This window comes from Ursus americanus, chromosome 3 (genome assembly GCF_024610735.1).
Source record: "Ursus americanus isolate L20-20 chromosome 3, mUrsAme1.1.p, whole genome shotgun sequence".
Taxonomy (NCBI): domain Eukaryota; kingdom Metazoa; phylum Chordata; class Mammalia; order Carnivora; family Ursidae; genus Ursus; species Ursus americanus.
In genome coordinates this window covers 55,877,432-55,895,497 of record NC_142129.1, presented here as the reverse complement: position 1 = coordinate 55,895,497, position 18,066 = coordinate 55,877,432, and the positions used below count along the sequence as shown (strand labels likewise).

The following is an 18,066-nucleotide window of genomic DNA, read 5'->3' as shown; positions in this document are numbered from 1 at the left end:
CCATTTTCTGATTGTCCTGAAGCAAATTCCTATTTGCTGTCCAAGGTGAAAACACATCTGACTTTCAGTCAAAACTATGACTCCTTATGGTTTTGAGTTTACAAGTTATGTGATAATGAATAAAAAGAAAAATATTTATCTGATCACTAAGGATAATTTTTATATGAGATAAACAATGACTATTTTTGTTAGAAATTATATTCATAGTTCTTACTAAATTTAAATATAAGAAGTATTATTAGCTTATCTAATATAGCATAAATAACACATAGGCAATGATATAGAGAACAGAAATATATTAATCACATTGAAATAATTATTAACCTCATTTCTTTGTTAAAAGTAACTAAACAAGTGTTAAAAACAAGACAACAGTCCCAAAATAGAGTCACTTATGCTAAGACACTTACTGTGAAACTGAGGCTTAATTAAAGTTTCAACCCTCCCAGAAAGGGAGTCTTAAATCAATCAGAAATCTCCTAATCAGCTTTAGTTAGGCAATCTCCCTGAGATACCCCTGCCATCCCCTATAAAGAAAGTAACCTTGCAACAGTAAATCTGCTTTCCTATATAGCTTTCAAAAACTCTACTTGAGGAAGTAATATTTTAGGAAGTGTTTGAGTAGAGAATGCTTTCAACTGGAAGACCTAAGAAGGACGAAGAAAAAAAATTGTTCTCAGAACAGATGAAACATGAGAAAAGTATCTGAAGCTGGAATTGGAATTACCAGGCAAAAAAAAAAAAAAAAAAAAAAAAAAAAAAAAAAAAAAAACACCATAAATACATTTACCTAAGGCAAGTAGACTTTGAAGGAGAATAGGCATAAGGAGTTGTGTTGGTTAAAACACTCCAAAACCCTTTACATCTTCAGTAGGCTATTTCCATTCCTTTTAGGTTTAACATAGCATTGAAAAAATGGAATGCAAGGAGACATTTGAATTCATTTAACTATCATGAAATGATGTTTGTAGTGCTTCTAAAATAAAGACAAGTTTTATAGTATATAAAAGACAGAAAACAAACTCCGCAAATAGAAGCATGAAATCCATTTGGAATGGTTAAACCAACTAGAATGTGTGGGTATGTGTATTTGTAACTTGAAATATACTCAATCATTTTGTCAAGTACATATTCTTTTTTTTTTTTTTTTGAGTTGGCTATTTGGAGAGGATGTAATCCATATGTTTTTCATTCGTTTACACTTGTATTAAAATGGGGTTCAAATTATATATTCATGCACCATGAGCCAGTTATTTCTGTTGAAAATGGATCTTTTCTTGATTTTTAAAAAAATTTTACACTAAATTATAGTCCAAAGTTGTCAATTCACATCATAATCTCCTAGTCTAGAATACAGATATTCTTTTGACATATGAGAAGATGTTCTAAGTTTTACAACCATCTGGCACAATTAAAGGTCAAGTTCTTGTCTTTTCTGTCACTATTAATGACCACTATTTGCCATGACAAAATAATCATATAATAACAATAATTTCTATTTGGCTCCCTATTTCAAGGAAGGTTCAGTACCTTTCATTATATCTACTTTAGGGGACTCCAGATTTAGAAGTTCTTTTATACCTCACTTAGTTTTTATAAAGTAAATTTTGCTTTCATCAAATACAGGGAGCATTATCATAGGCCCTAAAAAATCCGAACAAATATAAAACAAAACAACATACAGCAAAAACACAAAATTTTACTTTTCATGAGGATAAGATTCCACTTTACATACAATAGTATCCCTTGGTTTCCAGATCAGCTTCTCTTGCCCATTAACTTATTTATTTCCATTTGTGATGATTTATGTCATTTTCCCCCCTCAATGGACATCTTCATTGCTGCTTTTTGTGGGGAAAAAGGCAAAGAGAAAAAAAGGAGAAGAAAGATCACATCGAAGCACTGGAAGCCAGATGTCACAGCCTTTGCTCTCACCAGGCAGAGCTCCCAGAGACACAGTGGCACATTGTCTGAGATGAGAGCAGAGATGCAAGAGGCTCCTATAACCCTAAGAAGGGGAGCTTCTGCTAGGGCTGGTTCTGTGGTAGCTTTTTAATTCATCCTCCACCATACCAAATGCCACTTGTGGCAGTAGCCCACTGGTGTTGACACTTATTTTTGTATGCCATAGTTCAAAAGACCACACTATGAAATAGCTCTAGAATGTGCCTCGTAACATGTATAACAATAAGGACATTTACATCCCCCCCCCTTTTTTTTTGTGAGAACATTTAAGTTCTACTCTCTGAGCAAATTTCAATTATACAATACAGTGTTATCAACTATAGACAGCATGTTACACATTAAATCTTCAGACCTTACTCATCCTACAACTAAAAGTTTATAGCCTTTTACCAATCTCTTTCTCTTTCCCCCACCTCCTAGTCCTGGCACACTTTTCTATTCTCTGAGTTCAACTTTTTTTTCTTTTCTTTTCTTTTCTTTTGTTTTGTTTTGTTTTTTAGGATTCCATATGTAAGTGACACCATGAGTATTTGTTTTCTCTGTCTGGCTTATTTCACTTAACATAATGCCCTCCAGGTTCATTCACGTTATTGCAAATGACAGGATTTCCTTCTTTTTTAGGCTGAACGATATTCCATTGTATAGATATACCACATTCTCTCAATCCATTCATTTATCAGCACTTAGCCTGTTTCCGTATGTTGAGTATTGCCCATAATGCTTTTATGAATATGGAAATACAGCTATATCTTCAAGGTAATGACTTCATTTCCTCTGGATATACACCCAAAAGTGGGATTTTTGTATCATATGATAGTTCTATTTTTAATTTCCCACGGAACTTCCATACTGTTTTCCATGGTGGCTTACATTCCCTCCAACAGTGCACAGGGTTCTCTTTTCTTCACACCCTCCCCAGTGTTTGTTCTCTCTTGTGTTTTTCAGACTAGCCATCCTAACAGGTATGAGAGGATAGCTCGCTATGGTTTTGATTTGCATTTCTCTGATGATAAGTGATATTCAGCACATTTTCTTGTACCTATCAGCTATCTCAATATATTCTTTGGCAAAATGTCTATTTAGGTCCTTTGCCCATTTTTTAAATTGTGGTGGGGGGGGCTGTTTCTTTTGCTATCGAAATATATGAGTTCCTTGTATGTTTTGGATATTCACTCCCTATTCAGTATGTATTTGCAAATATTTTTTCCCATTTCATATGTTGCCTTTTCATTGAGCTGATGTTTTCCTATGCTGTGCAGAAGGCTTTTAGTTTGTTGTAGGTCCACTTATTTTTGTTTATTCTGAGATGCAATATTGCAGAGGGCTCAAGATATATTCTTGGTCCTTAGAAGAGAAAACATATTCTGTTTGTACTCTACAGTTCAGTGAGTTTAATAAAGGTTATCATTTTCTGAGCTGTTTTATAATCCAAGAATAAGCCCACTGCTTTCTGCTTTCTTCTTGACTGTATATTCAATCAGGAGAATATGATGACACAAAACTGAACTTTCCTGAACCATGTGCCAAAAGTATAACATCCTATTAATAAGAATAATATAAAGAAATAATCAGGTGTTATAGACTGCTGTATCCCCTCAAAGATATACTTAAGTCCTAACCCCTGGTGCCTGTGAATGAGATCTTATTTGGAAATAGAGTCTTTGTAAATGTAATGAAGTTCAGATGAGAACATGCTAAATTTGGGTGGGCTCCAGTACAATATGACTGGTGTCTTTATAAGAGGAGGAAAATAGGTCACAAATATAGAAACGGAGACACAGAGGGGAGATGACCATGTGAAAACAGAAACAGATTATAATTACACTGCCACAACCCAAAGAATGCCTAGGGCTCCCAGAGCTGCAAGAGGCAAGAATGGATCCTTCTCTAGAGGCTTTGGAGGGACCATGACCCTCCCAACACCTTGATTTTGGACTTCCAGCCTCTAAAACTACAAGAGAACAAATTTCCATTGTTTAAGCCACCCAGTGAGTGACACTTCATGGCACTCCAAGCAATTGGAGATAGAAGTCTTTCAACCCTCTAGGGGAGTTCTGGTGGTGTATCACAGCGTACCACAGTGTCCACTTCAGTGCATGGTATTTGTAGTCATACAAATAAATCTACGTTTTAGAAGAACATGGTTTCTGATGAGCTAAAATTTACATGTATTATACAGAAGATATCTCATTAGGAGTGAAGATATGTCTACCCAAACTCAATGTTGCAAAGAACCCTCCTCCTCCAGGAATATTCTTCCAGGAAAGGCCATCCCCCAAGGTAGCTATTTGTTATATCCTTCACCAGAAGGACTGGCCTAATCTGTAGCCCACTGAATCTGAAGATCCTGTGCTTGTGGATTTGGGGTTAGTGCTTTTTAGGCATGCTTTTATAATATGAGCACTGAGGTAATTACTTAGATTAAATAAAAAGTAGCTTTGGGTTTGGCTACTTGAGGGCAGGGGTCATTTTAGATGGATCTTCATACCCCAAAGGTCTGGGACAGTATCTGCCAGACAGTGGGTACCAAAATTGATTGATGAAGTAATAAGTAAACATTAGGTATGTATAAATGTTTGGTTATACATAAAAAGATATGCTTTAAGTAAAAACTGAGTACAAGTATTAATGCTTTACCTTTTTGAAAACATTATAGTTTACAAGGATATTCATACACATTATATAACTTAATTTTCAATACAACTCTATCGGGGCGCCTGGGTGGCACAGTCGTTAAGCATCAGCCTTCGGCTCAGGGCGTGATCCCGGCATTCTGGGATCGAGCCCCACATCAGGTTCCTCTGCTGGAAGTCTGCCTTTTCCTCTCCCACTCCCCCTGCCTATGTTCCCTCTCTCGCTGGCTGTCTCTCTGTCAAATAAATAAATAAAATCTTTAAAAAAAAATACAACTCTATCAAACAGATATTATTCTCTCTGTTTTTTGGACAGGAAATGAAGGCTCAGGGACATGCCCAAGATCACAGAGCTACTGAGTGGTGTAAAAATGGTATGAGTGATTCATAGTCCAAATCTTGGTGTCAAATTATATTCTTTGTCCCCTATACCATAATTGCCTTTGGGGAAACTCCTGTACAGGTCTTGAGACTACAGACTTCACTGTAAATTGTTGCATGCCTAGGAACTACTCACCTCAACTGTTTCTATCACAGTTTGTTCCCTTTTAGTGGGGTTAGAAAGTATCTGATAGGGGTGCCTGGCTGGCTCAGTTAGTTAGAGCATGTGACTCTTGATCTTGGGGTTATGAGTTTTAGCCCCATGTTGGGTGTAGAGATTACTTAAAAACTAAAATAGAATAAACTTGGGTGAGGCTGACTTTTAAAAAAAACCTGAAACCCTCTTCTCATTTGAACAGTATGAGAGTACATGTGTTAATGCTTAACTTATACCAGCAACTGTCAAAAAGAACAGTCCTTGTTTAAATCCAAGGAATTAGTTTTATAATTATACAACTAAAATTTTGGCCAGATGTAGTCTCAAATGAATTATGTTAATTAACCCCCTTCTTTCTGTCTTCTAAAGATTATAGAAATTTTATGCTAATTTTATCTACACTGTATTTTAATATTCTAGACATTCTTAGCTAAAATACTAACTATCTTGATTAAATATTTTATTGAAAGCCATCATTTATCATAACCTGATATATAAAGCACACAGTACTAGACTGGATTCTTTAACTGTCCAGAAACTCTCTGCATGAAGGAGCAGTTAATGAACTCTGCCTCCACCAGCACATCATTCAAAATGATTGCCATGGAGTCAGGAACCATGTGACTGTCTTTTGGACCCAAGCTTGGTGAATCCCAGCCCTATTCTAGAAATCTGAGATTTGGATTTGAGAGTCAGAGAGACTGCAGGGACCATTAAAGCTGAATCACATAACGGCAATGTTCCAGGATTGGATCCCCAGTGACCAAGAGTTAGCCTGATATGAAAATAGTTGTAAGGGATTCTGAAAGACCAGCCAGATATAAATCAATCAAGAACTAATCATGAAAGCATAAGCCTGATCAAAATAGAATTTAACCGCCTCCTTACAGATGAAATCATGAACCATTTAGACATTTTATAATCACACCCAAGCTCCACCACACCAGTATAGAAGACAAAAAAGCAAGTTACATGTAACGCTACTAAATTGTACATTTATAAATGGTTAAGATAGTAAATTTTATGTTTTTTACCCACCCCCAGAGTCACGCAGAAATTAACTTGCTAGTTAAGAATGTAGTATGTATCCAATTGAGATTCTCTGTTTTTAATTGATGAGAACTTAGTTAACTTTCTAGGCCATGGCAAACAGATGAGGCACTTAATGTGTCCCTGAATAATGGTAACATTTAGTGTTGAAGACATTCAGAGACATTAGCAGCGTGCGCTGGTAAATGTTTAACAATCAGCTCTAAACAGCACAACGTAACTGATCTGTAGAACTGGTCAGTTTCCACAGTATAATTGCTTCCGTGACCATTTCAAACCACCAAGGTGACTTCAGTAAACACAGAGCTGGGGAGAAATGGACACAATCTGTTCTTGCGAGCACCAGCACGCCAAGGCAGGGGGCAAGGCAGAACAGAAACACCCCCAAATGTGTCTTGTGTCTTCATTTCATTTGTTTCAAGTTCAAAATGTAGTGATGTAGGAACAGGTAAAGGGAACAAATATTTATGAAGTGGCTATTGTGTACCAGACCCAATTTAAACTACTTCGTTTTAAAATGTTATATACACCACTACATTGTACACTTAAGAGGGTGACTTTCTGGTATGCGAACTACATTACAATCTTTAAAAATGTTGGGTACAAAACTTTATAGATTTGGCTAAATCTCTGGATAGATTTGTTTTGTCTTATGAAAGAATCATTTTAAATTCTTTCAGATGAAACATTGCACAGGCAATGAAAAGTCAATATCTTTATCAAATCAAGCTGTTGTTATCTGAATACTTCTCTAAATAGAATACTGTACCAGCTTACAGGGTTTACCTTCAGAGAACGGTGGACAAATGGGTAAGTTGGAAGTTTCTATTGGCAGCCTAGTGTGAAAGTATGGTCTCTGTACTTGTCAGCTCTTCTGTCTCTCACCAAAAACTGATGTTGGTATTTATAAATTATTAGTCCCAGCAAGACTGATGGTAGGAAAAAAAAAAAAAGTGATGGTAGACAACTGTGCCAATTATGGATCAATAATTCTGATGGTGTTATTCAACATGAGAGCTTCCATTTCTATCTGCAGGCCAATTTTAATGTATTCAATGCTTCTTTTAGAGAATTAATATCCTCGTCACTAATTACCTAAATTAGAACACCAAAATCATAGAATCCTAGAATGGGGAGTACTTACAGATTTCTTGTGATTTACTCCTTTTACAAAGGGAAGAATCTAGTCATACCACTGTTCTTTTCAAAAGAGAAGTCAGTTTACTGGTTCCTAGAGGAGTAACTTCCGTCTCACTGTGCTGCCTCGTGGTGCTAAAATTCCAAATGTCTATGTTTTACACAATTCCCACCCTAATGTCTAGTTGTAGAACCAGCAGCTACCCTCCATGGAATTACCTCTAGTTTACCAATTTTTAGTACATCCAGATATTTGTAACAGTAAGAAAAAATGCCTGAACTACACTAGATTCTTTCAACTGTTTGTCTCCTACCATGAATGAAACTTATAAGGAATCTAGTGTCTCCAGTTTCACCTGTTTGATTTTATATTATATATTATAATATTTATAATATATTCATTATATTATTTTATATTATATATTATGATTTAATTCTATTATTTATATTACATGTAATATATTATATTTATAATATAATATTTATGATATACATATAGATATGGATATAGATATATCCATATCTATATCTATATAGTAAATGCATTTCCCCAATCAGTTCTTTGCAAAAGAAAACTGGTTCTGCCTTTAACAGAACTGTAATTGGCAATAAGTTATAACGAAGCCAACACTGATGCACACTGCTGTCAGGAAAAGGAAAACTTGCAGATTCCAAACACACCATCACCAGTAGGGCTACTAACAATCATAGCTAAAGTTAATGGAGCACTGTATGATGTGCCTTAAATGAGTTATAACTTAATTCACACAATTTCAAAAGTAGGAGCTATTATCAATCCAGTTTCTTGCTGAGGAAAGGGGCCAAGAAGCAACCGAGTTAACTTGCCTAAGGTTACTACTCAGTGTCTCAGGTGAGATCTCAAGAGCCTTCAGCAGGTAACCAGGCTACTGCCCTCTATCAGAGATGTCTAATGGGCCTCTCCCAAACTTTTACAGCCTCTTGAATTGCTCACTCCTTCCTGCAGGCAGAGGACATGCTCTGGACTAAGCAGGTAAGACAGACGCGGCAGGAGAGCACAGACTCCTACTTTCTCTTTCTTCCTCTCCAGTGATGGCATTAATGTCCATTTGCACCACTTGTGAACTGTGAGATCATTCACTGAAATGACAATTTTAAGGCTCACTGTTTAAAAACCTGCCTCTCTCTACCTTGTACTGGACAGTTAGTTGGTATTAAATATTTTTAAGAGCTTGCTTAATACATTTTGTAATAAATTTAAGAATGTTAAAAACTAAGTTAAAAAAACCTGAGTTTTCTACAAATTAGTGAAACTGAGTTATGAATCCTTTCTTGTAATATCTATTGAAATCAGCCTTTTGTGTTAGGCACAGCACTTTTTGTTAGCATAGCATTCACAAGTACAGAAGATATTTATAGTGCAGACTATAAAAAATATTATATTAATGTACTGGGGAGTATTTTTGTTCTGACCATTTTTCTTTCTAGGAAACTGATACGGCCCACCTGTATCCTGCTTTTCACATCGTTCAGGGATGGCAAAGGGTATGTGTCCTCTCTCCATTTCTTTCCTCTTCTCTACCAGAGCCTGATTCTCGATTGCCTAATCTTACTCAAGCCCTGGAAAGAGGCTTTTGAGTCAGTCTGGAAGACAGCCACTTGAATTCTGACCCATGAGCCACTTTGAAAGCTGGGTCATGTTGGTAATTATCCAGTCTTTCCAAGTCTCCACATCTTCAACTATTTAGGAAAATAACAGCACTCATCTCATCTAGAGGCTGTGTGGATTAAATGAGGAAACAGAGCACAGAGCCTACCAAGTTGCAGGCCCTTCCCTCCATGAACCCTTCCCCTTCTAGGCTGAAAGCTTGGAGCAGAGGCTTCTCCATGACCCTTACCATTTTTAGGTCAAGACCCTTTGGGAATCTGAGGAGGTCTAAGGACCCACCGTGAAGACAAAAGCAGGTCTATCCTCACAAATGCGGCACGTGATTTCATGGGTTTCGAGGACCCCAGAGAAGACCTTCCATGACTGGCCTGGGGCTTCACAAACCAATGGATAGGAACCCCTAGAACAGTATAGCATCCTGAGTGAGGAACAGTGAACTTCAATGGGGAAAGAAAAACAAACAAACAAGAATAAAGACAGCAGGAAGCAGATGATCAAAGGAGTTTAAAAATAACTAAAAGAAAAGAAATAAATGGAAAAAAGACAAAAAAGGGAAGCTTGGTTTGGGCAGAAAGAATATGTCCATCTGTAGCCACTGTCCACCCCAAACCGATACACTTGTTAGCTGAAGATTTAAGTAATTTGCAGAGTGTTTAAATAGTTAATCATGGCCTTAGAAACATTTGACAACAAAGTGTACACTAATTCAAAATATAATCAAATTGTAGAAGGCAAATGGACCTTCCAGATGTCGAGGATGAATAATTCACATCAGTCCTACCCCAGCCCCTCATCCGGCACATTACACTGATGAGGCTTTGCCTTTGTGCCTGGCTTTAGGATTATGGGACCACGGTTTCTGGAGGCTTCTTTGAACCACAGTGACAAATAAATTAGCTTAATTATTTACCGCTTTACCAACTCAGACGAAATGATTATGTTTAAAAAAAAAAAAAAGTGACTCCCAGAAAAGAGCGGACAATCTCAAGCCAAGTGAGGTTCTCCTCTGGTGCTTCTACTACTCACTCTTGCTCTGTGCCAGCCCTGATTCGAGGGCAGATTCTGGCATAGCTGCTATTTTCCTGCTCTTCTCCCTTCCCTAATGTTAGCCCTCCAATGAAAAGAAGAAGCCTTGGGAAACTGGGGGAAGGGGGTCTATTGGCATCTACTGGTAGAGCCCAGGGGTGCTGCTAAATATCGTACAATGCACAGTACAGCCCCCACAACAAGAAATTATCAGGCCCCAGATGCCTAGTGCGAAGGCTGAGAAACCCTAATGTAACCCCAAAGTTAGAATATTGGTCTGAGAGGGCGGTTTCCATCTGTGATTCTCTTTATTCACACCACCGTAGTATTCGTGTGTCTTTTTCCTCAACTACACACTCACTTTCCTTATGGATCCCGAAAACCACTTACGTGGGTTATCTAGTAGGATGGGCAAACAACCTAGAATATTCCCGCTATCTTTACTGAGTCTGGCGCCCAGGAAAAACATGGCTGGAACGAAAGCCAGGAAGGAATCCCAGGTGTACTGCTTAAGGGCCAATTGAGTTTGAAAAGATACTTAACCTCCCCGAACCTAAATCCTTCAGTAGTAAAATGAGAATAAAAGGGTGGATTTTGTAAAAGTGTTCAGAATAAACAATATATATCTGTGTCTGATGCAGTGTTTACTGAAGTAGGTGCTCAATAAATGCCATTATTGATACTTAATAGCAATGGATCCCAAACTATATTGTGCATGATAATTAACCTGGGAAATTATTAAATTCACATTCCCAGGCCCCATCCCCAAAGACTCTGATCTCCTATGGCAGGAATTGTATCTAGAATCTGAAATTTTTAGAAGAGACAAGGTGATTCTGATCTACATGGTCTGTGGCCCATGTGCTGAGAAATGCTGCCACCCAGGAGTTGGCACTGAATGTCCCCAAATATTCTGAGCCAGATCCTCTGATTTTTTTTTTTTTAACCTTCAGAGAAAAGGCAAATCTGTGTTATTCCTTCTTGCCTTTCCTCTAGAATTTAAATTCTGGGATAATTAACCTGAAGAGTTTTACTTTCCCCAATCTTTCGCCCACTTCTCTGAAAGCCATCAACTCACGGATGTTTCCAACTCTTATTCTATAAAAGAAAGAAAACATTTGGCCAGATGCAGCTGTAAATAAAAACGTGGAGGAGAGGAAAAGTGACATATGCTGACTTACCCTTGGAGAGCATCATGAAGCCATGGGAAAAAATCTGACTTTAGAGTCAAACAGACTGGAGCTTCATTCTTAGTCCTGCCCTTTGCTTGCCCTCTGAGACTCAGTATCTTCAGCTGTAAAATAGGAAGGAAAACATGTACGTCTTCCATTAGCAGGTGCTCTCAATTATCTATTCTGCATGGGTTGGTCATTCTGGGATTAGCCCCTCTTCTATGTGGCAGACGATACCTATCCATTCCTCCCTTCTTGCCTTTTTTTAAAAAGATTTTATTTATTTGAGAGAGAAAGAGAGCACAAGCGGGGGGGGGGGGGGGAGCAGAGGGAGAAGGAGAAGCAGACTCCCTGTTGAGCGGGGAACCTGACCCTGGGCTTGATCCCAGGACCCTGAGATCATGACCTGAGCCAAAGTCAGAAGCTTAACCAACTGAGCCACCCAGGGGCCACGATGCCCCCAGTTCTTGCTTGCTAGCAGAATCTCATCACTTGGCAGGGGGGCAGCAAATGTACCCAGGTAAAGAGCAGCTTTCCTCACTCTTGCAGTTAGGCTGTGTGACAACACAGTTCTGGTCCGTAAGACTCAAGATGAATTCAGTTGAGGATTTCTAGGAAAGTACTGTTTCCCTTTCTTCCTTTTCCAGCCTCTGCATTTTCCTCCTCTTTTTTCCTCTCCTCGTCTGAATACACTTTCTACTAACTGGAATGTGTTTGTGAGCCTGGAGGTGGAGGTTTGTGAGCAGAGGTGGACTGCTTGTTTTCATGAACATGAAGGTCTGGGCTAAGGATGAGGGAATAGGAAGCTTGGGTCTTTGATGGGGTCTTTAAAGCAGCTCCACCAGTCTTAGACTGTCCACCTCGAGACTTGATGCTACATGATGAAAACAAACCTCCTATGTGTTAAACTGTTACTAGAGTTTTGCACTATACACATAATTCTCACCCAAACCAGAAGTGCTTCTTCCCAGCCAGTAGATTACTGACAGTAGCAAGATCCAGACTCTCCAGGTTAAACTTCTTGATTCTGTAGCTTCGCTCTTTGTTTGGACCTAACTTGAATCTGCCCTCTGGGATATTCTCCAAATTGTAGCCTCTTGGGTGATCTGACCTACCATTTGTCCTAAAATCTTTGCCCCATTTTCCTTTCTTCATTTTTTTTTCCTGGTCTCATTTACTTTTCTAGTTCTGATAGTTTCTTTGATCAGCATGTTTGTATCTCCTTAACGAAGCTCTTTTGGCCCTCAGGGCTGGGACTAGGACATGCAGTGACGTGCGGAAGTGCAAAATTTTAGGCGGCACTTACAGTTCACGCAAACAAAAGGATCAATATGTTAGAGTAAATACCTCCTTAATACTTGCCTCAGTAGCCCCATTCCCGTGCCCCTTCCCCCAACACTTCTTTAGCCCTGCCCCCGCTACCAGCTTCTGGGATTGATCTGACCTTCAATTTTAGTGTTTATCAAACTGCAATTTACAACCACTATCCTTTCCTGAAATCCCTGTAATGGATATGACATTTTCAAAGGTAATATACAACACAATAGAAAAAACTGAAAAGAATCCATTACATAGAAAGCATGTCTTACATAGCAAGTGTTAAGTATCATTACTTGTTTCAGCTATACATATAAATAGGCGTGTCTGTATGTGTAATACTGGGTCATGAGATAAAACGTAATACTTACTGTGGATTGTGGTCCAATAATTTTGGGAAAAAATTTTTTTGTGTTTTGCTCCAGCTTATTATCCTTCTCAATCCAGGTTTCTCACCTTCTACCTACCACACTAGCTATCTACTAAATTTCACCTGCAAATTTAGCTTACATAAGCTTATAGAATATCTAGCATAAATTAGCTACAAGTCTATGTATGTGCTATATAATGATTCCCAAAGTCGAAATGATAGAGTCTATCATTTTGAGGTTTGAGCCAACTTCTCAGGAGTATGTAACGACTTACCCTCATTCTTTATGTTATAAAACATTGTTTACTTTCTTAAGACAGTATTCCTACAGGTGTTCCTTTGAAGGATTTGACTTAATCATTTCTAGGGCTTTGTGATTATAGAGTACCGCCAGGCTATATTCTTGTATTAGGAGCTGGGGAATATCAATCTAGCTTTCCTATTTCTAAAAGAGCCATGTTTCAACTCTTCTAACACTTGAGGTTTTTCAGCACACTTAGAAAACATAAAAAGTATCTGTGATTCTTAGAATGACTCATAGCAACAGCGACCTCTAGTTCTGCTAATGTGTATATCGGTACTCAATCTTCTGCAAGTGTTCATTAGAGTTTATGTGATCTCTTCCACCTGAGAAGTTAAGCGTCACAGAAAGCCAACACAGATTTATGATCTACTGTAATTGCAAATAATGCATGAAACCAACAAAATATGATTATTTAACCTTACAGGCCTTAAGACTACAACCAAAACGAGGAAGAAAAACAAACCATATGTAATTGCAAATGCAGCAAATATACCAAAGAGTTACCCAAATAGCTGATGGAAGGCAAACTACATCATTGTCTTGCTTGCACCATGATGCCTACGTGAGCTAACTTATCACTCTAGCATCTTGGCATACAATAGCCAATCGTGTCCACATGGAGTATAGAGATGAGGAGATACAAAGAATTAAGAGAACGTTTTCTTAATTTGGATTTCAGCCCTTCAGTGCCCTTCAAAGGAACTTGTGTCAGTTCCTAGAAAACAATTGGTTGCTGCCTTGGCACACTGTAGGCTCCCAGTGAATGTGTGTAGAAGCAATGAATGAATGTTTGACCAAGGATATGCAAATGTAGACACATTTTTGATCCTTCACAGAGCAGGCTACTTACAAAACTGTTTGAGTCCACAGAGAAATAAAAAAAAAAAATTATGAAAGTATCTTTTTCTATTCATTTTGAATCAAATGGGAATTCAGAAGACTCAGGTTCATATATTTCATATTCACTTATATTAATTCATTAAACTGTTATTTGTCACTAATTGCTCTGTAGAGACTCACTACAGTTGAAGTCATTTGAAAAATAAGGCTTTTATCTTTCAAACAAGAACTTTCATTTTGCCAAGAGTGAAACCTGAACCCAAACACAATAAAAATGCACTTTTTAAAATTACATTTCAAATGTCATTCCTTTGCTTGTGTTATTTCTGTTTTCTATATTTGTATGTAAATTGTACTTTATGGAATAAGGCAGAGGTGAGATCAATTTTTCCTTATCCTGTTCATTGTTTCCATTCTTTGCTTCCATGTTAGAGAATTTATGATCAGAGATGTTGCAAAAATCACTACCATTGTGCTGAGTGGCCTGGCATGACTACAAGCTCCAAATTTAATTTCACAAACATTTACTCAGTTAATGCTAAGTGCTTCAAACAGTAATCGGGAACCTATCGTATTCTAGGTGTTTCACGATACAAATTTCTGAGTTGCTTCCTATTGGCCAGGGTTCAAAACATTTAGACACCGTTCCTACCTTCATAAAGTTCATACTAATTAATCTACCACCACACATGACCTTTGAAACAAAGTGGTTAAATCATGCACTACTTCTCCTATGCTTCCAGCTTCCAATCAAATATTAAGTAGGTTGGAAGACATTTCATCTTTAGAAACGTATTCCGTTTGTCTCCAGATTGGATGGTTTGCACTGTCTTCACAATGTTTTTGGGTTGTGATCAAGCAAGCCCTAACAAGAAATGAGTTATTCAGCACCGTCAACATAAAAGGCAAGTGATTCTGTATTTGGTTTCAATGTGTGAAACCTCAAATGTAAATTTTCTAGTTCTCTAAGTTTCAGTTTCCACCTGCATAAATGAGGTTGGACTAGATGATCACTTTGCAAATACAGCTTGTTTGCTCACTGGACATGGATGTATCTACAAAACAAGTTTGCTGGAACCAAATTTTTAAAAAGTCACTGTCCTACATACAACATGTTGTCATGCCTAGAGGCAATAGTTATTCTTTTCTGATCATGAAAGAATTAATGCACTCTGCTTCTTGTCCTCCTCAGGTCATAGCATCTCTGATGACAGGCTATAAGCTGTCAAAAGATTCCCAGGGCTGGCAGGGCTGAGTTAAATGTTCTATGTACATTTTTACATATAATCCTCATAACAAGCCTACAAGGTGGACACTGTTAGGTCCCTTTTCCAGATTCAAAAAATAGCATTCAGAAATAGAATATAATTTGCCCAAAGTCACCAGTAAGAAAGCGACAGAGCTAGAACTGAAACTCCAGTTTATACAACTCTGAAGGAAGGACACCAGTTTACATACATAGGGGCAGAGATGTAATGTGACTTACAAATCACTGGAAACTGAGTTGTCAAAAGAATTGCAGGAATGTTTGTTTCAGTAAGAAAATTGCCAACCCTGCAGGCATAAATTTGCCTCCAAAATATTGCACTGAAACTTTACCATCCTTATGCTGATAGAGAAGGCATCTCTGTTAAGGGCAAGACTAACCAGAATTCGTTAGAAAACAACATACAATATATTGCTCACCAGTTAATAATTTTTCTCCTCAGTAACAAGAATGTTTTAACTAACAAAACAACTGCAGTGTAATGGAAAACTAGCATCTAGACAAGTATTAACCACAGCCTTATGAGAGTTCACCCACCCTGTATTTTCTTTAGTAAAAACGAGAGCACTTCCCATTTCACATGTTCAAATGCCGATACATGAAATAATGGCAAAATCTAGGTCTTATGTGAAGTAGCATGCATACACTGCTTGTTTTTCTGAAATATAGATATTTATTAAATATATACATATATATTTAAAATTAGTGTATTTAGGTAATTGTGTCTCTTTCACTTCATTTAGCTGGTATCCACCAAGAATCTAGAGATATCCAAACACCACCATTAAATTAACACTGAGCAGATTTGAATTTTGTTATGTAATATTTTATAGACAACCTAGGACTTCCACACTATCCTGCTCAGGTAAGCATGGATATTTATTGTGGGGTCAGAGAAATCAATGCAATGTTAATGTTAGTCTAATCCACAATTAATATATTTCAGAGAGTATCAAATGTATTTAATTTTCTTGCAATTGTATTTGTATGGGCTACTGACAGAGACTTACCTAGCCATAAACATTGTATTAGAACATAAGATTTTTTTTAAGTTGAATGCTTTACTTTCCATATTATTGAACTAGTTTTCAAGGGATTTTGTCTTTCAGAAGGATAAAATATTATAAAGGTACATATCACTTTTTTAAATTAAATATATTTTTTTATCTTTTTAAAGTTTTAATTTAAAATCCAGTTAACATACAGTGTAATATCATTTTCAGGTGTACAATATAGTGATTCAACACCTCCATGCGTCACCAGGTGCTCATCACTGCAAGCACACTCCTTAATCCCCACCACCTACTTCACCCAGCCCCCCACCCCCCTCTGATAACCATCAGTTTTTTCTCTATAGTTAAAGAGTCTGTTTCTTTTTCTCTCCCTTTTTTTCTCCTTTGCTCTTTTGTTTTGTTTCTTAAATTCCACATGAGTGAAATCATATGGTATTTCTCTTCCTCTGACTGATTTCACTTAGCGTAATACACTCTAGTTCCATCCATGTTGTTGCAAATAGCAAGTTTCATTCTTTTTATGAGTAATATTCCATATATATATGTGTATGTGTACACATATATGTATCACATCTTTTTTATCCATTCATTAATTGATGGGCACTTGAGCTGTTTCCATAATTTGGCTATTATAGATAGCTGCTATAAATATCAGGGTGCATGTATCCCTTCAAATTAGTATGTTTATATGCTTTGGGTAAATACCTAGTAGTGTGATTGCTGGATCCTAGGGGAGTTCTATTTTTAACTTTTTGAGGAACCTCCATACTATTTTCCACAGAGGCCGCACCAGTTAGCATTCCCAACAGTGCAAGAGCATTCCTTTTTCTCCACATCCTCGTCAACCCGCTGTTTCTTGTGTTGTTGATTTTAGCCCTTCGGGCAGATGTATCCCATTGTAGTTTTGTTTGTATTTCCCTGATGATAAGTGATGTTGCATATCTTTTCATGTGTCTGTTGGCCATTTGTATGTTTTCTTTGGAAAAATGTCTATTCGTGACTTCTGCCCATTTTTCAATTGGATTATTTGGTTTTCTGGGTTTTAAGTATTGTAAGTTCTTTATATATTTTAACACTAACTCTTTATCAGATATGTCATTTGCAAATATCTTCTCCCATTCCATAGGTTGCCTTTTAGTTTTGTTGATTTTTTCCTTCACTGTGCAGAAGTTCTTTACTTTGTGTAGTCCCAATAGCTCATTTTTGTTTCCCTTGCCTCAGGAGGCATATCTAGAAAGAAGTTGCTATGACTGATGTCAAAGAAGTTACTGCCTATGTTCTTTTCTAGGATTTTTATGGTTTCAGGTCTCACATTTAGATCTTTAATCCATTCTGAATTTATCTTTGTGTATGGTGTAAGAAAGTGGTCCAGTTTCATTCTTTTGCATGTTGCTGTCCAGTTTTCCCAACACCATTTCTTGAGGAGACATTCTTTTTCCCATTGGATATTCTTTCCTGTTTTTTCAAAGACTAGTTGACCATTTAATTGTGGGTTCATTTCTGGGTTTTCTATTCTGTTCTCTTGATCTATGCATTTAATTTTGTGCCAGTACCATATTGTTTTTATTACTACAGCTTTGTAATGTAACTTGAAGTCCAGAATTGTGAGGCCTCCAGCTTTTTCTTTTTGCAAGGTTGCTTTGGCTATTCAGGATCTTTTGTGGCTCCATACAAATTTTAGGATTGTTTGTTCTAGGTCTGTGAAAAATGCTATTGGTATTTTGATAGGGATTGCACTGAATGTGTAGATTGCTTTGGGTAGTATAGACATTTTAACAATATTTGT

At 37.3% G+C, this 18,066-nt stretch overlaps 1 long non-coding RNA gene across 13 annotated transcripts in view; it reads left to right on the top strand.

Annotated features, from left to right (window-relative positions):
• The window catches only part of LOC123789206 (uncharacterized), a 122,794-nt gene that overhangs the window by 37,221 nt on the left and 67,507 nt on the right, over window positions 1–18,066 (top strand). For all 13 annotated transcript variants that reach the window (XR_015723951.1, XR_015723959.1, XR_015723960.1 and 10 more), the window contains 2 exons: window positions 8,280–8,335; window positions 8,791–8,847. This is a non-coding gene — a long non-coding RNA (uncharacterized LOC123789206). The remainder of the gene's footprint in view (window positions 1–8,279; window positions 8,336–8,790; window positions 8,848–18,066) is intronic.